General features: G+C 37.8%; 1 pseudogene; it reads left to right on the forward strand.

The window, feature by feature from the left end:
• Nucleotides 1–1,847: 1,847 nt before the first annotated feature.
• Nucleotides 1,848–26,185, forward strand: part of LOC139708087 (scavenger receptor cysteine-rich domain-containing protein DMBT1-like) — a 30,511-nt pseudogene continuing 6,173 nt past the window's right edge.

Genomic DNA, 26,185 nt, shown 5'->3' on the forward strand with positions numbered 1-26,185 from the left:
GCTGATCGGAATGATGTTTCTCTCTCCTCTCCTCCTCCTCATTCTTTTTAATCAAACCTTCCTACATTTTCTCACACAACACAGTGTAAAAACACGAGAAATATCTGAAGAGCACACTTGTGTTCATAAGCCATATTGGTATGCTTTGCGCTGCTTTTATATTTTCAGTGACTCTCATACAGAGACCGACGTCGTCAACCAAAGCAGGACTGGTGGGATTGTTTTTGGTTTATTTTTTCAGTGATGTGTCAGCAAATTGTCCTTTCGCGTATAATCTCTTTAAATATGAAAGTAGTATGGTTTCTTTCCACACGTACATTTTTTTGTGTGTGTGCACTATATACACACACATTGCAAGAACAGAATAGAGCCGCGCAAATTCATTACCTGTCTAAACTGCTGAATACTTCTTTTCAGTTCTTAATGGCTATTACTGTAGTGATATAATCTGTACGCCCATATGTTTCAATAAATATGTTGGAATGCTTTGTTTCCTTCGTTGAGAAAACAATTTTCTAAACAATCTCTGCAATGGGGACTACCGCCATATTTTTTCCCAGTTTGTGTGTATGATTGTGAATCGTTGTTTACATCTCCCTTTAAAGTTAATCTTCACTATATGTAACGAAATAGCGCTTGTTCTTTAACTCTTTTAAAGCTCTATTCTTTTTGTCTTTTGTTCTAAAGTGGCACTAGATCTATGCATAACTTTCATTATGGAATGTAGGTATAATTTTGAAGTGATGTACGTAGTGCAACACACTTACATACAGGCTCGTATTGCTTGAAAGTGCGTTCACCAGATAAACAACCGCCTCACCTTAAAAAAGAAGAAGAAGAAGAAATGAGGACAATTTTGTCATTAAACTGCCGCACTGATTGTGAACAGTATAGCAGAGTGTGGAAGGCAAGCTCTTCACTGCGTTGCTCAAGGTCGATACATAGATTGGTTTCAATCTTCAGGCGCACTTCACTTGAGGACAGCGGATAGAGTGTCTATCTGCTAATAATATACTCTCATTATCCAAAGAAAGCTGCTTTAATTGCAATCCATTCGCCCACGCAATGAACTATATTCCACTAACACGTGAACTAACTAACTGTAGAATTCTGGAACCGTTCTCCTTTTTTTTTTTTTCAAACGGCTTCATTCAGAAGTCAAGTGAGCAATAGAGAGAAAATATACAGTAGCATATCCTGGGAAGGTCTAGTCATCAACCATTATATCTATGGTTGGAGCACATTACGCTGGTGCCTCTTCAGAGTGGTTCTTTCTTCAACAAATCGAGGATTCTGCCTGTAACCATGGTGAAGAAATTACTTTTCTGCGTTGCGTTGGTTTTTCTATAGGTTGCCTACATCTTGCCCCTTTGCTCAAGCAGTAATTAAGTATTAATCCAGCCATAATTTCGCACCCCCACTGATATTTGATTTTAAACGTATGTAACAGGAATCACACATTATCCACATCGAATATTTTAATTTCATTTTTCCAAAAATTTAGTCAATAAATTTCAACAATAAATAACCATAAATCCGATATTCCTTTTTGTAAAGTTGTAAATCATACAAACTGCAAATAATCATCGGCTATCACTCAGGCCTTGAACTGTAAAATACCAATCGAGAAAGGGCCTTTTCTACGTATTATTGTCTACTGATTAAATTCTGCATAATTTCTAATTCTGTGTCTAATATTTATTATGGTGTAGATATATATAATCATACTACATAAGCACGAAGAGTATACTTTATTTTCATACATACACACTCTTGTACCATCACGGGCGCTTGTATGTATTATATTCGTGGAAATATTTTTCTACTCCTTGATTGGACTGTCAACCATGCAGCAACGTGGTACTTTAATTAAAGCAAATTTCAGCAATTAACTGTATCTACACTGTAAAGACATCGGTGTTAGACTTAACACCATGGGTGTTAAATCTAACATAGATCAAGTGTCACTAGAGGACCACACCCACAGGTGTAGAAAATGTATTGTGATGGTGTAGAAAAGTGTTCACCTGGCACTTCTTGGTGTTCATTTGACACTGCAGCTGGTGATATTTTAGACACTGCGGTGGTGATAATTCAATAATGACACCAAATGGTGTTGATCTGATATTACTGGTGTTTATATCAATGGTATAACACCCGTCCAACTTCAATAGGAGACCACACCAACTGGTGTTGCTGTGGTGTAAATGTGTTTACACATTTTTTTTTTTCAAAAATCAAGTACTTCATCGGAAAATTCTTGATCGTCTTGTTGAAGTTCAAAATCAACAAGAGTTGCAGTATTTAAGAAACTCTTCAAAAAACAATTTTATATTTTGAAATGACACCCGGAGGTGTTCATCTAACACCATAAATGAGCACCAGAAATTTAACACCAGCTCGGTGTTTGTGACCGTGCACCTCAAAACGAACATAAAGTCGCACACACTGATTTTGCGTGAGGACTGAAAATAAGTGAAATGGGTCAACTTAGTCGAACTTGACTTTTTCATATTTTCTGAAAGAGCGGGTCTTCTTTTACATTATGCTGAAATTTGGTATCATAAAACGGGCAGAAAAGTGTGTTTTTTAGCAGTTTATCTCGAGCATTTTTGGTAGAATAGTGTGATTAGGTGTGTCTTTAGAATCCCTTTTTCATTTCTGAAAAACCTTGTCCACACTCTTCACTTTCAACTCTAATAACTTTTGAATGGATAATGCTACTGCTTTGAAAGTTGGCATTAATTATGGACAGAATGTGTTGATGAGGCATGCTTAATTTCAGTTCAATCTAATAATCCCGTAATTGTTGTTACTCAGGTTGTTTACTTCCTGTTTTTTGTCCCATTCATCGCACAGCCAGCACGGTTTGGTAAGGATTAAGCGCTTGAATAGACACTGTATTTCAGAGGCTCTTTTCTCAGTTCACACTTTTCCTGAGTTTGTGCTTTCTTTCCAATATTCAAATAGGTTAGGAGAGTCCATTTGATTTGAATTATACATCATTTTAAAGCTTAAAGTCTGCTCTTTCAAAATATGGTCCTAAATAAAAAATCATGTCTGCCAACTTTTTGTTTGTTTTGAGGTGAAGGGTCACATTTAATATCGGACTTTTTGCAGTGTACTTGCATCTGAAGGAGTAATCAAATTTGTTCGAGCAGCTCATTTTCCTTTGATAATGTTTAAATGGTAATGCCCTAATTACATTGTAGTCTGCAAAAAACAAAAAGATAGTTACAGCAATACATTGAAAAAAAATCTAGTATAGGAATAACAAACCAAAACAGATGGGTTTCAAGGAGTGGCATTCCTGGAGTGCACTATTCATGTTGTATTTTATAGTCTGTACTTGAAATTGTAAACTTATTCATACTACTCAAACAAGCGTTCAATATCAAATAATGATGCCTACAGATTTTGAAACGGATAGTGTCAGATGATCAGCATGCAAACATACATATTGTGACTATATCATAATATATTTTTTTCACACATGTTCCAATCCTTTATGAATAACAAACTTGTTAATGTCCAGGCATTCTGTGTAATTAATGTAGCTAACACGGCGAGCCCATGCCCTCTGTCACGAGGTTTGACCGTTGATTGGGACGAAGCAGTCGATTGTCTCTCGCATTATGAGCAGCAACCTTTCGGTCTTCCTGGAAAGTTTTACCTCTCCTGGCTGTCAACGACATATTGCATGGTGTTGGTGTCGCCTGGTCAGGGTACGATTTAGTCGAAGCCGTGGGTGAGATCTGCGCGCAATTTGCCCCTCGCCTCGTCGTCGTTGCTGGAGGACCAGAAGTGTTTCAGTCGACGTGCGATCCTATCCTTCGTTCGCAGAGAGATAGGACCGACTTAGACGAAGGGTTCCTGTGTAGACTCCTCCATGACGTCAGCAGCGCCTTTGCCTTCGATTGGTCCCAATCGTCCCTTCCCTTTACGACCGGTTGACCTTTCGGAACACGCCCGTCGAATTAGGGAAGATCTGTTTGGCTTGTCATCATCTGTTGTCTAATGATGCGAATCCTCGACAACTTGTTAAATATGTTCTTGGAGACCTTAGGACGGTTCTTATACCCAGAGCATTCTTGGATTTGAGCTATGCAAAAGTTGGGACGATATCATGCCATTTGTTGAAACCGATCTGCAGGTTCCTGCTAATATGAGTCAACTGATGCTTAGTGACCTGCCGAAACTCCTGGCAGTAGTCGCGGGATATACGAGGACAGAGAAACATTATGTACTGCCCTGGAAACGTTTGTTTCTCACGACCAGAGGGCATTTAGAGGAAGGCGCTGCTGAATCACAAATAATATTCTCAGTGTCTTTACAGTGGAATCGAGGTGCCTCATTGTCGTTGACGAAGCTCGGGCTCTGCTGTACGATATCGTTCCGAGAGCCTTTGTCGACATTATGTACTATCAGTACACTGGCTTCAACACCAGCCAGTCCTTATGTGCGGCCATGTCCTCATACTTCGTGAACCTGGTGAGCTCATTGCGAGAAAAGTCGCACCATTATTTTCTTATCAATATTTTGTCAATTGTAACATTCACATATCGAGGGCTCAATCGTATTTTTTTTTTACAGACTATTAGTTGTGTGTTTCAATGTGTGTCTGTATGTGTTGGTGTGCCTGCGTTTGTGTGTATTATTGTTTGTTTCAGTTGTGATTTTTTTTTTTTTTAGCGGTGCTTTTAATTCATCCAATCTGGTCATCTGTTCTTAATCGCAGCATCAGTTGGAGTTCGCCTTGTCGATGGAAAAAACGAGGCACAAGGACGAGTTGAGATTTTCAATAGGGGAGAGTGGGGCACGGTCTGTGACGACTACTGGGATATGGAAGATGCCAACGTGGTACTCTGTAGGATGCTGGGCTACCAAGGGGCTTTGGGAGCGCCCTGCTGAGCCAGGTTCGGCCGAGGATCTGGGGAGATCTTACTGGATGACGTGCATTGCGACGGCACGGAGGAGAATCTGGCTGACTGCACACATAGTGCAATTGGGACGCAGAATTGTTGGCATGGTGAAGAAGCAGGTGTATTCTGTGCAGCTCCAGACAGTAAGTCACCGTCAGAGGGCGCTGTTTTTATATCTCGAAATGTTTTTTGCAGCAGCTGTTGTGTCAGACAGTGAAGAAGCTGCAATCAAACGAATATACACAAATACAAAACAGCAACCCATTTCAAATATCGCGAGAAAGTGTACTTAAAGGGATGGTATTGTCAGGTGGAGATGAGGATTGAGTTTTTATGTTTTGATGGATACTAAAGCAACCACCTTTAAAAATCTTACAGAGCATACCATTCTAATATAAATTCATGAAAATCGGCTTTGAAATGACGGAGATATCCAAAAACAAAACCATCCTATAAAAGTTGGGTCCCTCCCTTTATTCAAATCGCTTGTTTTGGATATCTCTGACATTTCAAAACCAATTTTCATCAAATAAATGTGGAATTCCTCTTTGAATTACATGCTCTTTCATATTCCATGAGAGGTTTCTCATTATCTCATCAATTAAAGTTAGAAACCTGAAACAAGGTATCAAGTATGAAAACTATTTCATTCCCTTAAACAACTTTATGCAGGAACATCGCAGATCTTACATGAACATTTTCGTAATGAAATTACCTTTGAAAATATTGCCTGACGTAAAACGCACACTTGAATGTCACATTGATTTTTCATTCCTTAAATTCATTTCATGTCTGATCACATCTACTTCAATACTGGTATTTATGTATTAAAAATCCACCAGTAACTGTTAAATTAAATTTACTTATGGACGATTAATCAATGACTAGAAAAAGTTTGGATGATAGATTCAAGGAAACGAGAATTAACTTAAAAATATATAGTTTCTGGTTCTGTTCAATCTTTGCTTTATAAAGCTTAGATATACATTCAGTAGTTGAATGTATGCGAACGGTTTGAATGTAAAAACAAATGAAAGCTTTTTTGTTTTTTAAAGATCGTCTTAAAAATCATCATAAAAGAAGAATATCTAAACATTTTTCCTGATGCTGCGTTTGTTATGTAACAAGAGATTGTTTTGAAGATTGACTTACAATTGTCAAACACATTTTGATTATTTTCTTAATTTTTCTGTAGTTTTGTTCGAAAAATCTCAAACTAGTGAAAATGGACATATATTTGTCAGAATTTGCATTTGATTTTTTTTTATTATGTTTGAGTATTTATATAGTTTTTAAGACAAAACATCGAGTAAGAATTCATACAAAGTATGTGGTAAATGTGTATACATTATATGCCACAGAGTGAGAGAGAGAAGGGTGTGTTTCTTCTCGGTGTTAGATGGTGACAATCCCATGTATCCTCGTTGCCTTATCTTTTCTGATAGTTTATTTTCAAACTATCTTTTATTTCTCTCTCTTATTTTCCCTGCACATGGAGTTCGCCTTGTCCACGGAAGAAGTGTGACAGAAGGGCGAGTTGAAATTCTATATCAAGAAGACGAATGGGGCACGGTGTGTGACAACTCCTGGAGCTTAGAAGATGCCAACGTGGTCTGCAGGATGCTGGGTTACCAAGAGGCCTGGGCAGCCCCCGGCTGCGCCACATTTGGCCATGCATCTGGACGGATTCTACTTGACAGTGTGGAATGTGATGGGACGGAGAACCACTTGGCGGAGTGTAGGCATGGCGGTACTGGAATCGATAATTGCACGCACGGTGACGATGCAATTGCACGCACGGTGACGATGCGGGCGCTATTTGTATCAATCGTGAGTAGAAATTCCGGGAAGATTGGTTTATTATGAATTGTCTTCAATAAGTACCAAAAGTATTTCAGATATCACTTTTAATACAGTGTTTCAAGAATATGTTTTCCCTATTTTTCATGTTGCTTGGAACCTGCATTCGCAAGCTGCACTGAGATGTGTTCAATTATGTTCCTGCTCTTCTCATTATAATACTTTATGAGGCATGACTTCTCGAGAGGAGATTAGTATCACTTGATGTTGATTTCAAAAATTGCAGATATCGTTCGTGGAACATGAAATGACTTGTGTTAATTGTTACAATTATAATGTCATTAAGATCTATGTTGCTGCAGTGAAATTCCACCAGCTCACGAAGAATGCGTACTGCTGCCGTCAACTTGCACTTAATCGTGAATTCCATATTATGGCAATTCGTGTTATTTCTCCAATTAGGACAGGAAGTAGAAGTTCGTCTGGCTGATGGGACTAATGAGATGGAAGGACGCGTTGAGGTTCTACACAACGGCGAATGGAGCACGGTCTGTGACGACTCCTGGGGAATGGATGACGCAAATGTCGTCTGCAGAATGCTCGGCTTCGGAGGTGCCGCCGAAGCCTCGTGCTGTGCTCACGTCACTTTGGCCAGGGCTCTGGAGATATCCTGCTGGACAACGTGCTATGCAAGGGAAGTTAAGACAATGTGGGCTCTTGCTTGTTTTCTTATATTGGCGAACACACTACTGCAGACACGACGAAGATGCAAGTGTCATGTGCTCTGCAGATGGTTAGTATCCAACTCAGGACCTTGTTGTCTTCCAATAGGTTACCTATCCAAAATTTCTTTGTTTTGTTTAGGAACATTTATTTAACTGTTTTCCCTTGTTTAGTTCGGTTCTCCCAGTCATATCATGGTCTAAATAGATATCTGTATTTCATGATCCCCCTATCTGACTTATCACGGAGCTTGTGGCTCTATTAGCTTGCTTTTAAGCAGACTAGGTCATATTTCTCGTATTATAACTATAGCTCAACTCTAATGTAGTTATAAAGACCTTGTGCTTATGCTGAGACAAACTTATGTGCATTACCATGAAGTTTCATCTGATTAATACCTTGTATTAAATTTCGTATTCTATATTTTTCTTTTTTTTTCCTGTGCTATTCGTGAGAAATCTGAAAATAAATTGAAATTGAAATTGCAATTATTTGCTATTAGATTTGATAGGGGGTTGCAGCTTTACCTTCACTTTCCCCTAAGGAGGTGTAGAAACCGTGGAAAGAACACACTCACACGCACACACACTCACACACACACATACACACACACACACTATTACAAACACTGGTTCTCACTCCAAAAGATTATCTTTCGATGGTTTGCCGCCGACTGACACTAGGGAGCTTTAGATTTTCGCGACGGTGACGTTCAGAGGGGGAAAAAATGTTCTGAGCATGCGCAGAAGCGCGCGTCAAGTCGATCTATTGTTAGCTTGCGTCGCCTGAGTTTTTCACTACGCGTACTGGGCTGTTTTTACGTCCGCACAGTTTGCAACGTAGAGAACTACTTCATGCACCGATCATATGGGGGCGCCATTTTATTTTTTCATACGTTGAGTCCCAGCGTAATCTAAAGCTACTTTTCAGCATGACGCAGGGAAGAGGAGAACGTCCAGCTCAAGCGTCGTCTTACACGTCCGCGCGTCAAAATGTAAAGCTCCCTAGTATCGAAAGAACCCACACAGATACATTACTTTGCAAACAAGACATCGACTGAGGACTGTCAAGGTAAATGTTGAGACATTGCTTCAATCTCATTGCAGTGTCCTATGATTCCAAATTATATGAAATTAACATCATCTCTGAAAAATATGAAGCGATGAAGGAATGTGTCTTTGCAGTATACGTCAAGGTACGACATTCCGTAAACAGAAGAATGATGCTATGTAATTGAGTATATGAATATAAGAACGACCCAAGTTCATGGAAGACCATTTCGAGCAAACTAAAAAAAAAAACTTCATATCTTTTTTATTTGTCCAATAATATTCTATTTAACTGTGATGGGAAGGCAATATTGTATATACAAATTAGAACATATATTATTAAGACAATTAACATTTACATTAATTGTGGAGAGGCCATTTTGTGTGGTGGACTTGGTCGTTCTTTGATTCATATGGACTTGGGTCGTTCTTTGATTCATATACATGATATTCTGCTAAAGAGATGAGAGAAGGATGAGAGAGGGCGCTATCATATGAATGTAAGAATGACCCAAGTCCTTCATTCTTACACTAATATAAGATTTAACTCATTCATTTCAGGCACTTCCGGGGGTAATTAGGATTTATCATTTATACACAAGATGAGTCCATGCATAAGCTACAATTTCCCATGTCAAACTGAATTTGGCCGAAAATTGGACTTGGGTCGTTCTTATATTCAGGTCTTCAATTGTCTATTGATTTTTTGCTTTGTTTCTTGCTTTGTTTTTGCTTAAAATCAACCAAAATGAGTGATTGTGAAATGTCTAATTTGTACGTTATGATACCAAATGGCATATTGAACAGGACAGATACCGAAGGTTCGTCTTGTCGGAGGAGCTGCCGACAGAGAAGGAAGAGTTGAAGTTCTATACAATGGAGAATGGGGCACGGTATGTGACGACTCCTGGGGTATAGATTATTCAAACGTCGTCTGCAGTATGTTGGGTTTTCTAGAGGCTGCGGCAGCCCCTCTCGAGGCCCGCTACGGTCCCGGTTCGGGCAGCATCATATTGGACGACGTGTCATGTGATGGGCAGGAGGAAAACTTGGCCGATTGTGAGCATCGAGGCTTTAAGTCCCATAAATGCGTTCACGAGGAAGATGCAAGCGTTGTGTGCTCTACTCTAGATGAAGGTAATGTATTGAGCACTGATATCAATTCATTTGTACAGCGAACGAAACCAACAACACGTGTGGCCTTAATTTGTAGAGATCTGTTTCACAAAGGGAAAGGAAAGCATAAAAGCCTTGTTTCTTATTTGTTTTTTTTTGTTTTTTTTTATCCCTTACCCTGTTGGGTTTAGGAATTTTTTGTGTCCTATGTGTCCTATCCAAAAAAAAAAAAAAAAAAGAGAGAGAGAGAGAGAAAAAAAAAAGAAAAATCATCTTCACTTAATTGTTGTAAGGAAACACATTTGGAAGTTTTTGTTTGTTTGTTTTTTAATTCTTAATTATCTTGATAAAATGATAAAGATAAGTTTCACAGGCCTCATGTGTGTTCTCAGGGATCATTTTGAATCCAAACTTACTTATTTTGTCTGAATGGATTAGAGACAGGACCGAATTGCCGACATACTTGCACTTCTGTTATCAAAAAAGTGATGTTCATATCTTTTTTTTTTGTCGAAAAATGAAATAAAACATTGAATTGAATTGAAATGATATCTATTATGTGTTAATATCTGAGATGTTGATAAAAAACTCATCCTTTAGGTATTTGTATTCAACATGAAAAATAAGTATTTCACTTGAATAATTCAATTCCGTGTCATTAATTCCAGGTTTTCAAATTCGTCTTGTCGATGGAAGTAATGAGTATGAAGGAAGAGTGGAGGTTCGCCACGAAGGAGTGTGGGGCACAGTCTGTGACGACTACTGGAGTATTGAAGATGCCACAGTTGTCTGCAAGATGCTCGGTTCCGAAAAGGCGTTGGAGGCGCCCTGCTGTGCCAGATTCGGGGTAGGCTCTGGCAGAATCTTAATGAGTGATCTATTCCGTGACGGATCCGAAGGCACCCTACTGAAGTGCACATCTGACATCACTATTGCGGACACAGCGAGGATGCAGGTGTCATATGCACTAATGAGCGTAAGCGTCAGCATTAAAGGGATCGTACAGTTTTGGTTGAGACCTAATTTCAGGTTTCTAACATTTTTCGGTGAGATAGTGAGAAACCTCTCATGAAATATGAAAGAGCATTGAAAGAGCATGTAATTCTATGAGGAATTCAACATTTATTTGATAAAAATTGGTTTTGAAATGGCTGAGATATCCAAAAAAGCCTAGAGCAATTCTAATAAAGTGTGGGACCCACACTTTATTACGATCGCTTTGTTTCACTTTGTTTTTGGATGTTTCAGTCATTCCAAACCCGATTTTCATCAAATAAACTTTGAATTCCTCTTAAAATAGTATGCTCTGTACTATATCATAAGTGTTTTCTTGGTATCTCGCAAAAAGTTAAAAGCCCAATTCTCATCTCCACCAATACTGTACTATCCCTTTAAGAGACAAAAACTCAGTTATTTTACTTAATTTTGGCACATCGGTTTGAATTCTGAATTTCTGAAAAGACTAGGGAAATCACAACTGAAAAGATTTCCAATTACATGGCCGATTTATATGTCTTTAAACATACGAGTGGTGATTAGTAGAAAAGCTCTATTTGCCGTTTTAGTACTTTTTTCCTTGTCTAATATTTTCTCTTTGCCTAATTTGCGTATCCTACACTTTTGTATTCACCTCGGTGATTGGTACAGCAAAGCCAAAATTTGACGTCCGCCTTGTCGGGTCAACGCGACCGACATCGGGGAGAGTGGAGATTTTGTACAATGGAGAATGGGACACGATCTGCAGGGATAACTGAGGCTACGACGAAGCCGCGGTAGTCTGTGAGACGCTCGGGTATGAGGGGACCAGTTGGTTCCCGTGCTGCTCCTTTTACGGCCGCGGGACTTTGGATTTCGTAATGGGCGACGTAGAGTGTGCCGGATCAGGACAAAACTTAGCTGACTGCCAGTATAACGGCTCTTGGTCGCGTGAATGCGACGAGGTGGCAGTTGCTGTATGTGAGACCCCACGTAAGTACCATTGCTTTGAAAAAATAAAAACCCGTTGATATCTCAACTGGCTTCTTGCTACTTAAAAATTTGAGGAGTCTCGTCGGAAATTCATCAAAACGTTTAAGTAAGTTTACAGCTGACATTATCAGATCAAGTTCCAGGTAGACTTTGCCAAAAAAAAAAAAAAAAAAATGATTGAGTTACACAAACCACAACTATCAGTGCCTGGCGGCGACCCTATCTATAATTTGAGTTTTATTTGACACTTGAAAATGTATCATTTCACACATTTTGTAGTGTTCCTGAACTAGAATAGTTCATATAAAAAGTTATACTTATCACGATCAATACATATGAATACATGTACTGTGCAATAATAAAGTAACTGTTTTCAATATACATCTTGCATGTTGTTATCGACAGCACGTCAATTTGATGTCCGCCTTGTCGGGGGCAGGAACGAGAGGGAAGGTAGGGTGGAAGTTGCCGTCGAGCGTGGCTGGTGGGGAACAGTCTGTGACGACATGGGGGGGGGGGGGGATGGAGCAGGCAAACATCACTTGCCGGTTGCTAAGTTACGACGGTGCCCTGGAGTCCACTTGCTGTAGTCGTTTTGGCCGGGGTTCTGGCAGCATCCTCCTTGACGACATGGAGTGTACGGGGAAGGAAAGTCACCTGGCCCTCTGTCGGTATCCGGGCTTTGGCAATGATGATTGTAATCATAACGAAGACGCAGGCGTCATTTGCTCGCCCAAACGTAAGTAAGCATTAAAGTGTAACGTAGCTAACAGCACTTTTGATAGCTAGATGTACACCTCTGGAAGAAGCTTTGACTCTAACTACAGTAAAATGGACTCATCTAAGATACAGAACACAATACACTTTAATATGTAGCTGAGAAACACAACTCAATTCAAATTATTTAGTCTAAATTAGTTAGACAATGACAATCACGTCAAAAATTCAATAATATAATTTATCATGGGCATCAGTGGTATATTTTGCTTGTTTTTCTACCGTTAAGCACCTCTTATAATAGATCGCAAGTGATAATTCCATGTACCATTAGATTAACTATTTTCCCCTTAGACTCCAAGACTCGATATCCGTCTTGTTAATGGAAGCAGCGATAATGAAGGACGAGTAGAGGTTCTATTTGAGGGAAGATGGGGCACGGTCTGTGACGACAACTGGGACATACGTGATGCAAACATCATTTGTCGGATGCTTGGCTACGTCGGGGCCTTGGAAGCCTCTTGCTGCGCTAAATTCGGCCGGGGCTCTGGCTATTTCTTACTGGATGATGTGACGTGTACCGGTGAAGAAAGAAACGTCGCTCAGTGCCTACATGCACCATTCGAAACACATGACTGCAATCCCTACGAAACGGCGGGTGTTGTTTGTACACTGTGTTGACGAAGGCAGGGACCCGGGCAATTCGTAGTACATTTTTTTTTTTAATTTGCACATCATGTTATGAACTTATTCTCTCTCTCTCTCTGTCTCTCCCTCTCTTTCCCTCGCTCTCTGCCTAACTCCTCATCTTTATTTTTTTATTAATTAGACCTATATTCTTGCAACAGGCCATTATAGTGTTAAGATTTATCTGCGTGGTTATGTAGGGCTAGTTGGTTTTTATGCCTCCGCCACGAAGTGGTGCCGGAGGCATTATGTTTTCGGGTTGTCCGTCCGTCCGTCCGTCCGTCCGTACTTCCGTCCGTCCGTCTGTCCTTCCGTCCGTCCGTAATGAATTTTGTGGACAGGGTAACTATCAAAACCTTTTGAGGTATCCTAATGAAACTTGGCATGTATGTGTATCAGGGGGTGAAGTTGTGCCTATCAACTTTTGGGTGCACATGCTCAAGGTCAAAGGTCAAAAGGTCAAGGTCAAATGCTTAAAATTTCACTATTTCCCCCATATCTATGCAATACCTGAAGATATTTTCTTGAAACTTAGTGTATACATGAATTACCCAATTAAGATTCTCTGGTGAAAGTTTGGGGTCATGAGGTCAAAAGGTCAAAGGTCAAAAGGTCAAGTAAAATGTTAAAATTTCACTTTTTTCTCTGTATCTTGGAAATTGTTCATGGTATCTTTATGGAACAAAGTATATATGCATGTACTGACTGGCAGTGGTTATCTAGGGAATTTGGGGTTCATGTCGTCAAAGGTCAGGGGTCATAGGTCAAGGGCAATACTTCAAAATTTTACTATTTTCCTTGTATTTATGCAATGCCAGCAGGATTATTTTTTTTTTTAAACTTGATGTATGCATGTATAACTCACTAGAGATTGTCTGGGATTTTTTTTTTTTTTTTGGCAAAGAAGGTCAAAGGTCAAAAGGTCAAAGATCAAGTAAAAGTGCTGAACTTACTTCTTTCTCCATATCTCGGAAGTGGCTCAAGTTATCTTTAAACTTAGTACATATTTATGTATGTTCTGCCTGACATTGATTCTCTTATGAATCAAAGGCCAAATGAAAATGATAACAATTTACTGTTCAATACTGAAATTGCACTTTTTCTCCATACCTTGACAATTACTCAAGTGCGTAAACTTATGAAAGGGTCAAAGTCGAAGTTAAAGTTCTTAAATCCCCAAATACATGCTCTCCTATTCATCCAATTAAACATAGGTCAAGGAAGGTGAACATTCGATACATTTGTGACAAACATGTCATTTTAATATTTTGCCAATTTTGTGAAAATGTAATCACACATTGTCCACATGTACTATAGACCTATTGGGAGAACCATGCATTATGGCGGAGGCATACCAGTCGCCATAGCGACATTTCTAGTCTATTCTTAATTCATGCAATTCTGCATTTCATTTCATAAATAGCAGGTCAATTTTGTGATTGTTTTATTGTGTTTGGGGGAATGCATCCTACATGCACTGCTTTTTTTTTGTATTCCGCATTTCAAGCATTTTCATTTTACAGAGTGTTTTTGTTGTTATCTTATAAATTTCAATTACTGTAATTCGTACTGTCAATGCATGCATATATCTTCTTAAAAATAAGGGTTCTTACATGTTTTCTTGGATACATCATTTACTTGAATAAATGATACAGTTCAATTGGGCTGCCTTTTGAAATTCTTCTGTTATGAAAAATACGAACTTCCCTAACGCATCATTAGCACTGTTTCTCACTATTGGATGATTTAAAGGGGAAGGCTAGTAACTGATCAGTGGGAATCAGTGGAAATGCTGGGAGATGATTGTTCCAATCCTTATGGGATTCATTCAAGAGTTCATTGTATATCTATTGTTGTGTGAAAATGATTTGCTTCAGAATGGTCTCATATTCAAGTAATGTGCAGATTAATGCTTCCAGGTTAGCGTCCCTGGTCAGTAACGGAGCATTAATCTGCACATTACTTGAATATGAGACCGTTCTGAAGCAAATCATTTTCACACAACAATAGATATACAATGAACTCTTGAATGAATCCCATAAGGATTGTAACAATCATCTCCCAGTATTTCCACTGATTCCCACTGATCAGTTACTAGCCTTCCCCTTTAAGTAATATGTCCTGGATTTTGATATGGTAATAATATTGTGCAAAAATGAACGTGATAAACAAAGGAAAAGAAACCGTGGTTAAATGATAACAGCGAGATGAATAGTCTTGAAAGACAACTTCAGTTGAAAAGACTGTTAATTGCCTAAATTTGTTTTAGTCACTGAATGCGAAAATCCAAGTATGAGTAGATTTTCTTTTATACCTTCACTCCAGTAGAGTCCAGGGTTTTGAAACACTAAGATACAGGATACTTTGATGTTTTTATTTATATCACCGCACATTGCAGCCCAGTGAACAAAGAGTGGCAATCGACAACGTTAGATAGTACCCTGAACTGATGTAAGTTTTCGTATGACTGATGGCTTACTTCCCTATTTGCATGCTTTTTTTTTCTTGGAATTGTCAAAGGTATACTTTTGATGGCTTTGACGCCATAATAGTGTTCTTAGATTTTAGCAGAAATCATTTATAGGCCTATTAACATACACTTGCATGACGAAATTATCCCAATAAATCGGTCAAAAAGAGCACATTGCACTAGACTTACTAGTTTATGTGTCATGCTCTTAGTGTCAAATTGTACTTTTTGTCTATCAAATCTACATGTATATACACTCACACTCACACATACACACACTATTATATACATACATATATTACATATATATATGTATATATATATATATATATATGTATATATGTTAATATAAAAGATGGTGAAATAGAATAGAAATGCATTTTAGTCCAACAATTCTTTTATTCAAACCAATTTTCGACTCATACACGTCTTCTTAAGGGTCAATATGAACAATAATTTCTTCATGTCGACACAAGCACAGCTAATATAGTATGGTGCAAGATCTGTATTAGGTTCGGGTTTGACGGGCAGGATGTTATACCATTTAATTAATCATTTTTTGTTATTATTTTTTTACCTGATAATGAGTGGTGACAACCCGACCTCCCGTCCTCCCCGCTCTTTGCCAAATGATGGATGCGACAGGCGGAATAACAACACACAGACCAATGATTATAATCATCCTTCATCAGCCAGAACTGACACAGTTTCCCTGTGACCGTGAGATGGAAAGAGTTGAATCTAATCCACGTCCTTTGAAAAGCTGATTTTAGGATGATTGCTTCGTTCATTAGTGGATCAAACTCTCATCGGGTCGCTTGCAATGAATTATAACGCTTTTTATTTCACGCCGACTTTTCACTACTAGACTGCAGGGTCACACAACCGGGATTTCCCACTCTGGTGCCCACGATTCCTGGACACCCCTGCGCAGACGATAGTTTATTCAATGTGTAAGCGTCGAGCTCTTCATCCGTGCGCAAATAAGTGCTCGCTCAGTCGACTGAAATCCGCCAGTTCGTTTCACCAATTAATGCATCTGACCGTCGCTGAAATTAGCCGTATCAGTTTTGTTATCATTATTATTATTTTTAACACGGCGACATTGAGAGCCATCCCGTGACATCAACGAATTGCATTTGCAAATTTCATATACACGCCAAAAACGCCAAATTGACACATTTGCCACCTCCTTGCCGGGTTAAAGTATCGGAATGGCTGATGACTGAGTTTGGAAGCAAATACCGCAAATTAAGGAATACCTGATTATCAAATATGATGGTAAGTAACCGTTATTTTACTGTTTAAAGAAATTAGTCAATTGACAGTATCTCGTCCAATCAAACATGTGGTAGTAGTTCAAAAAATGGGGTATAAGAGCGAGTTATGGAAATCAAAAACAGGAAATGAACTGCTGAAGACGTGAAAAGGAACTTATCATCTAAAATTGCTTAGTATCTTATAGAGCTAAAATATATCACCGTTTCACCGTCGACTGGTTTGTTAATTGTTCACTTTCATTTTGTTGTTTACCGAATGCATGATTTTCTAAAACTGTTTATTCAAACCGGGTGCCATTATCATTATACACTGATCCACATTTGTTATTACACTGTACTGCCAAAATGATAACGGCTCATCCGCTTACAATAATTGGCCTATGCGACCCCCCCCCCCCCCCCAAACCTGCATGAAAGAAGAATTTGCAATGTCCCTGTAAATTTGTTTTTTGTATTTTTTTTCTCTATGTTTCAGTCATCTGTTGTACCCGTGCTCCTCATATCAATCTGTAGCTCGCATCTAATTGGGACTTACGCTCCACAAGCTTGCTTTTTAGTACAGGTTCCTCCATATTTCTTTACTATTCATTCCCATATTCCAACTTTTATCGATCGACCACTATGTGTTATATGTTTACAGTATTCTAAGTATGTCTCCTAGTTGGACATCATGTACTATTCAATTTTGTTACATTTGATGTAGTTTTAATTATTCATTGAGAAATATGAAAATAAATGAAATGAATTATAAGTATGATATAGCAGCATTTTGCCTCGAATCTCCCTTCTCTAACAATATCACAACTGACAATATTTTTGTTAATATCGTTCTTTTTATTGTGTTTGTTTTTAATGACGTATATAAAATCAATATTTGAGGTTCCCCTGGTCCTTTAAAAGAGGTTTTGTGCCTTTTCTCCTAATAACAACTGTGTTCTAATCATTTATTTCCAATATCCCCTCTTCCTCTCCCTCGCTCCTGCCTTCATCTTTATCTCCCTTTATCTCTCTCTCTCTCTCTCTCTTACTCTTTTTTTATTTCACTCGCCTCCTTTCTCAGATTATTTTGCTCATTATGCACATTCCTTCATATTTCTCCAACATGCTTTTACTTTCGTTGGATTTGCTCCTAAATTCATTCTTTGCTCTTCACATTATTAACACGTCCACTAAACTATTTTTTTTTTCTTGCACCTCAGTCTGTCGGTGGTGTTATTTTAAACTTTTCTTAGTAAGAACTAAGAATCTCCTTCTGTTTTGTTTCTTAAAGACGAACGTAGCAACTGCAGTCCAGGAAAAAAAAAAACAACTAAACTTCTGCTACCGAACGACAGAGATCCGCTGGATGAGGAGTTTGCTAGCGGTTATGACATCGTCTGTGGACAACAATAACGAAAGTGTTAAGGGAATGCCACCAATTTTTTTTTTTTTTTATTGAAAATTACACATTCCTTCAACTTGATACTGACATAGTTAAGGGTAGCAATTATTATTCCTGGTTTCTGAAAGCGGTTAGTCTAGTGCTCTTTCACTGTGTGAGAAAAGGGAATTTTAGTGGAATTCCCTTCTTATTTTCTTTATATTTGTTGTCCACACATGATGCTATAACCTCTATTAGTCTCCTAATTCAATTCAATTCAATTCAATAATTTATTTATTTCCATCATCACAAAGAAAAGAAAAGAAAAAGTTGACATAATCCAAAGTGATACAGCTAACTAATCCAGCGGTTCCATTACCAAAACTTTAACAAATCACAACTTTTGCATCGACTGTCCGATTTTCCTCAAACTTTCATAGATTTCTTCTACTAATGTTGTCGCTTTCACTCAATCCACATTGCTCTTTGGGTTTTGGTTTCTTGTAACCATGTCATTGCATGTGATGCGACAAAACGCAGAACTGGTAATGAAATGCCAAGAAGGACTAGGATTTCCATCGTTCGGTTTTACATGAGCAACCTGACATTGGTATGATTTTAGATAGTACAGTGTGTAAGTGCCTGCGTGAATTTACCTCGCAAAAACATTAAAAGTGTACGCTATTGATCCGGCAACTATAAAACTGTGAGTTTTAACTTGTACTGCAACTGTGTAGTTGTTTGGTTTTGTTCAATCAGCTGCATATACTTATACATCGATGTTTATAGCTCACAAAACTTGTACACGTATGATTTTTTTTTTTGTTATAACACTACATAACACAACAATCATACTTGTGTACAACATCAAACTCTCGATGCAGTATGTACAGGAAAGTTATTAAGATAGCGACGAATTTTGTGAACAATAATTACACAAACTCTTATGATAATATCAAGAATTTCGATGACGGGTAAAGTGTTACACAAATACGTACACACACACACACACACTCACGCACACGCACACACACACACACATATATATATATATATATATATATATATATGAATATGTATGTATATATATATATATATATATATATACGCCTATCCTTTCCTATTCTCGCCTGAATTGATTAATTTCTCCGCTGAGACATTTCGACCATTTACGGTATGATCACCAGATCGAGCGTGACCAGCGTTAGTTTACCTGCCTATAACCTACCATTATAATAATTGGAAAATTGCCTACGGGGTATGATCTAATTACGCTGGGCATCTACCGCTATTCAACTGTAAATAATTTCTTAAATACATTCATAGTGACTAAAAGTGGAGGAGGTATTACTTTCAATTTGTAAAATTCGTCAATTTCAGCGAGGCAATGGAAACGTTTTACCGTCCAATTTGTAATCACCTCTTTTAACGCATCGACTGGCATTGTCACTCAAATGAAGACCCAAAATGCCCTAGGGAGCTCGACCTTTGTGACATCTGGTATCTCAAGAGATCTTCTTAATCTGCACACATGCATACAGGCTTCCCCCAACACACACACATACACACACACACACACACATATATACGCATGTAAGTATATATAATATATGATATATACCGGGTGTCCCCAAAAAAGCGGAACGGTGGATTTTCAGTACCTTGCGGTCAAAAAAGTTATACATATTTTGACATCATTAGAAAGAGCATCTTCCGCAAAAGACTCTGATACCAAAATCATTAAATTTGGTTCAGTACTTTTTATTCTACGCCAATTTATGAAAATGCAGTCATTGTCAAATTTCGCCGGATTTTTGCGACTTTAAATATGAGATAATTTGAGTGCGACACGCGATCCATACGGTGAATATTGTGTAAGCTCGGTGACCCATGACAACAAAAGATACAGTTTTCACATTGGGCACGGGCCAGGAAAAAACAGTGTGTGTGTGTGTCTATGTGTGTGTGTGTGCGCGCTCGCTCCCAATATGTAAGTTGTATCTTTTGTTGACATGGATCAACGAGCTTACACAATTCACCGTATGGATCGCGTGTCGTACCCAAATTATTATCTCATAAGTCGCAAAAAATTGAAAATGACTGCATATACAGAAATTGGCGTAGAAAAAAAAAAAGTACTGAACCAAATTTAATGATTTTGGTATCATGTTTTTTTTGCGGAAGATGCTCTTTCTAATGATGTCAAAAAATATATCACTTTTAGAACGCGCGGTACTGAAAATCCACCGTTCCGCATTTTGGGGGACACCCGGTATATATATATGTGTGTGTGTGTGTGTGTTTGTATATATATATTTATATGTACACACACACACTGACAGGCCAAAAGCATTGTTTATTCTTACCAACGAGGTCTTAGTCCGGCTTGAGGCCTTTCCTGTGTGCGCGCGCGCGTGTGTGTGTGTGTGTGTGTGTAATTCAATATCTGATAACCCACAACATGTGGTCATAGTGACTACCGTATTTAGCTGGTATTTACAATATCATTTGCATAAAGTCCCTCTTGTAATTTTTCTGAAAACAATCATTACTGTAGATGTGCTATCCACAAAATTGACCCATACATCCGTAAAACAAGCAAAGAAATGGAAAAAAAGATATAGGCCCACAATGTATTCATTTTCGAATAGAATATGACTAACCTATATTTGATAATTGACAGAAGAACACTATATCATAATAATCTAATACGCAGGCACACGAGTATAAGATATGAGAAATGCACTACTAGTGTATTACACTCTACCACAGACAAGCAAATACAAAATGTAAATTTACTAATTTGTTTAATTATCTATAGTACATGCATTATAATATAGATATCATACATTTTATCAAACAGTTCACGTTTGTCCTTTTGATTTACTGCTTTAAGCGACTGTGCAGCAGCTTTGTTTCTCTTTGTTTCTGTTTGGTATTTGCTTTTTTTTCTTTTAGCCGACGTCAATCTTGTGACGTCATCGGGTGAAGAGAAGAATCTAATAAAGGTCCATTAGGTGATTGGATATCCATGATTAGATGGAGGAATACTCTTTGAGCCTAACCGTGAAAACTGCGATGTTACGATATTGTATTTGCACATCTCTTTAGCAACAGACAAATTTGTTGTCTCCAGGCCGACACAACGCGATTACCGATAACTTGAGGTGAAAAAAGAAAACCCTCTATGGTCAAGACCTTGAGTTTGCACTTATAACCTTATGCATCATCGCGTCTACCGCGAAGTAATCGAGGATAATTACTCTGTTTGTATAAACAAGATCCAATGCATGACGAGTCACGCAAAGTACTATGCCGAGTTCTTTAATTCACAGTGATGTACGAAGTCATTTCAAATTTATAATGTCCTAATATAACTCAATAAAACACGATGCAAACGAAGCATGTAGGCGCTTGAAAGATAACGGGTATTGGGAAATGCATATTGATTCAATTTTATCATAATTGCTATACTAGAAACAAAGCGAGCGAATATCATTTTAACCTTTTAGTGTTGAATTGCGTTCAATATAACACGGATTATGCCGTGGAAAAGAACTTAAACTTGATGAAATAAATTTTACGATTTATTCGTAAGAGAACTGCTGATGATTCTAGAAAATAATGGAAATGGATTCATATTTCTTCAATATATAGCATTTGCAGGGAGAATACAACTGCAAGGGATAAATCTTAGCAGACATAAATCTTAGAGACATATTGGAAAGCTTATCACTTGAATAAAATTAGTCCCTCAGGACCATGAGAGAAAGAAAGAGAGAGAGAGAGAGAGAGAGAGAGAGAACTATAAGAGACATTGAAAGGAAAAGGTACAAACGCAAGACGCAACTGATTGACAAATAATTGCCCAACATCGAGGCATATTATAAACCCTGAATTGATCAACGTTGTAGGATTAATACCAACACTTGCTGGTATAAAGGATTAGAACCAGCCGGTTCGAATCCTACAACGCCTATGATTTATTTTATTTTTTTTATCATGGGTACTACTCAAATTTTGATATACTTGATGTTTAAGGTAGGGCAATTTTTAAATCACTTGCATTATAAGAAAAAGTACCTCGGCGGAAGAATGTCATGAATTTGAATAAATTTAAGGCCTTCATGAAGCGAATTACACTCAGTGACATATGCCACACAAAGGGCTTACATATTATCAATCGATTAATTGATTGTGTAAATAAGAGATAAGTCATTCAAGATTCCATTGAAATTTGGATGCTCCAAGCGTTCATTTTCAATTTTTTGGTGTTCAAAGTTTGACATATGAATTTGGAGTTAATTTTGTCTTAAATGCAACACACTTTTGTATCTTACAACAGATAGAAGGGATCAGAAGTGCATCTGGTATAGGGCATATATTGCATACGAAAAGTGCATATGTGACCCTGCACCTCAAAACAAACAAAAAGTCGCCAGACATTAATTTTTAGTTAAGACCATATTGTGAAAGAACAGACTTTAAGCTTTAAAATGATGTATAACTCAAATAAGATGGACTCTCCTAACCTATCTAAATATGGGAAAGAAAGCACACTCTCGGGAAAAGTGTGAACTGAGAAAAGAGGCTCTGAAGTACAGTGTCTATTCAAGCGCTTAATCTTTACCAAACCGTGCTGGCTGTGCGATGAATGGGACAAAAAACAGGAAGTAAACCACCAGAGTAACAACAATGAAGAGATTATTAGATTAATCTGAAATTAAGCATGCCTCATTAATACATTCTGTCCGTGATTAATGCCAACTTTCAAAGCAGTAGCACTATCCTTTCAAAAGCTATTAGAGTTGAAAGCGAAGAGTGTGGACAAGGTTTTTCAGAAATAAAAAAAGGATTCTAAAGACACACCTAATCACACTATTCTACCAAAACTGTTCGAGATAAACTGCTAAAAAAACACACTTTCCTGCCCGTTTTATGATACCAAATTTTAGCATAATGTAAAAGAAGACCCGCTCTTTCAGAAAATATGAAAAAGTCAAGTTCGGTTAGGTTGACCCATTTTACTTATTTTCAGTCCTCACACAAAATCATTGTGTGCGACTTTATGTTCGTTTTGAGGTGCACGGTCACATATAGAACGAGGGGTCTTTTTATTACATTAGTGTATGCTCTAGTGATGGACCAGTATTGGACGATGAATCCAAACTAAATTATCCCTTATGCAGTTCTATATCACTTCGGCCGGTACCCTCGGAGATAGAACATGGGACTCGTGGTGATTCTATATTTGTTGATGAATAATTCAGGATTTTGCAGGATAGAGCACGCACTTGTTGTATCTAACACCACGCGCATTATCATACAGAAACCTACTTTGCAAGATTAATTTCGAAATCTATTGACTAACGGCACTTCCGAGTATATATTGGTCGCAAAACGGTATTACGTACAATACTGCCCGTCTTCTGTTGAGACCACGTCTCTTTCATTTCGTTTCATTTCATTTCATTTATTTTCATACTTCTCGCGCATGAATGTCACATCAGAAATAATGATACAGGTTCTTTTACCTTGTAAACAATGTGCAACCCCCCCCCCCCCAAAAAAAAAAACAACAACAACAACAACACAAAAAAACAAACAAAACAAAACAAAAAACAAACAAAACAAACAAACAAACAAACAAACAAACAACCGAACCATATACATGGTAATATCACATCAATTGAAATGATAACTAGTCGAAATCGAATGGGGTTGAACAAAGAGAAGTATGATGGGACCTACATGAAAGCAAGCTTGTTTGGCTGTAGGCCCCGAGTAGTCGGTGTTTGTGAAAAGGAAACGGAATACAGAAGCCGTAAGAATAGTATGGTATTCTGAGTAATGTACAGACAACAATGATTGGATGTTTCCAGAAATGACCAATCTAATCTAGCTTTACTTGAATGTTGGCTATCCTTTTTTATTTATGCCTTTTGTCAACGGCATTTTGCATATTATTTGTGGGTGGTAAGCATGTAGTACTCTATAACCGGAAATTACGCATGACATTGTCATGCAGTGTTCACATTAGCCTTTTCTGTGAACTCCCCAACAAATTTTAAACTGTTTATATTTTTTTTTTTTGGTAATGATTATGAATAACGTGAGTGGAGTTGAATCAAATTAAATTGAACTGAACGTTACAATAAAAAAAAAACAACAATCACAACAGCAAAAATTCTTATAGTCCGTTAATATCAAAGTTAAACTCATCGCTGAATTGTCGGCCTATAAAGAAAAAAAGTCGGACAATACAATAAAGATTGCCTTCTCATCAAACTCTGGAAATATTCCGCACTCCTTTTTGGTTTAATTTCTTGTTCTTTTTGAATTGCCCGTCCTAATAAGACGGATAATCGTCATAGAAACAGCACACGCCCCTCCTATGACGTAATGCTTCCCCGTAAGGGGGGAAAAGACTTCTCGACCACATGCGTATATTTGGAGGTCATATGGATAATGCATTGTCGAAATTATGTGCATTACTGTGGTCATGCTCCAATTTAACGAACAAGTGGCATTAACAACGCGAATATCATCCGCAACTTATGTTTATGAAAGTGATATTAGAAACAGAAGATTTGCCACAAAAAAGAATAACAACGGTAAATTGGAAGAAATTTAACTTAAAATTCTGGTTTACGTATTAATTGTACAACTGTCCACTTCAGGCACCCGTGTGCAGCTTGTCCTTACACATTCAATTCAATTCAATTCAAACTTTATTTTCACTTTTTTTTTCGAACATAATGTACAAGAATCGGTTATTATAAATTTGACATGCGAGTAATGAAATATACATAACCAGACAGGATTAACAACATATTCATGTCTACATGATCAGTACAAAAAAAAAAGTACATGCACTCTATAATATACACAATGCGCGGAAAAAAATAAGGTGGAGGTACCCACTCAAAAGACTATGCTTGTATATATGAGTACCTCTGAGGAAAAGGGGAAATAAGGGGGTGAAAAGCTTACAACTACAAAGAGTGCGGGAAACAGGGAAAGTAGGGAATAGAAAAAAGAAAGAAAGCGAAAGTGAGAAAAAGGGGAACAAAAAACAGGGAAAAGAGGGAGAGAGAGAGGGAGAGAGAGAAAGAAAAGCCTAAATCATTTTGATGCAATCACCAAGGGCGAAAGCCCACAGAGACAATTAGCCAAGCGTCTTCAAAAGTGATACACTGTCGAGCTGCTTTCCAGCGGAAGAAATTGTAACTGCGAGGACGAGAGCACGTATGAAATACTAGCACGCAGTAAAATCGATGCCTCAAGAGAACGCTTACGAAACACATTCCAAAATTAAATTCATTCGGTTACATTATGTGACTTCAAAAGAAGGACATGGCGGGAGTATCGCAACAGTCAATCATATACTGGTCCTAAGCTGTCATTGGTGCGATGATCGACAAATGCATATTGATTACATTAAAAGGAATAACAACAAATTAATGCACCCTAAAACCGAGATAAACTTTAACTATTAATCATTGCAGCGTCGCTGTCACATCAACGTGATAGAGCAGTTGTAACCAATCTTTACCAAACCGACACACATTGCAATGTAGATAAAATAAGAATTGAATTGAATTGAATTTATTTTTGTTCAGCATAAAAAACAACAACAACAGAGAATGACAATGATTAACAATCATGACAAGCACAGAGTAAAGACGGATCTATGGAATACATAAAGCTGAAGGGATTCCTTCAACGAGGAATTAAAAAAATTCCTTAAAATCTGGCCGAATCAGATACTCAGTAAAAATGCATTTGATGGTAATCATTTTCATATTTTCAGACAACGAGAGATGAGCAAATATACAGATGTAATAACAAAACAAAAAGAATTACAGCAATGATACATAAAACACTACATTACATTACGAAGACAGTACAAACACAAAGTGAGTTATAATCATTAGATGAAATAATGCCAGCCATGCGTATCAAGAAGTTAGGAATGATAACTTTGTATAAACTCCCCTTAAGTTTACGTTTGAATACATTAAAAGTGACAACTTTACGAATATCATCTGGCATTGAATTCCATATAAGCGGACCTTGATGAAACACAGATT

Source organism: Diadema antillarum, unplaced genomic scaffold (assembly GCF_040938485.1).
Source record: "Diadema antillarum isolate AM-2024a unplaced genomic scaffold, OU_Dant_1.0 seq00001299_RagTag, whole genome shotgun sequence".
NCBI classification, from domain to species: domain Eukaryota; kingdom Metazoa; phylum Echinodermata; class Echinoidea; order Diadematoida; family Diadematidae; genus Diadema; species Diadema antillarum.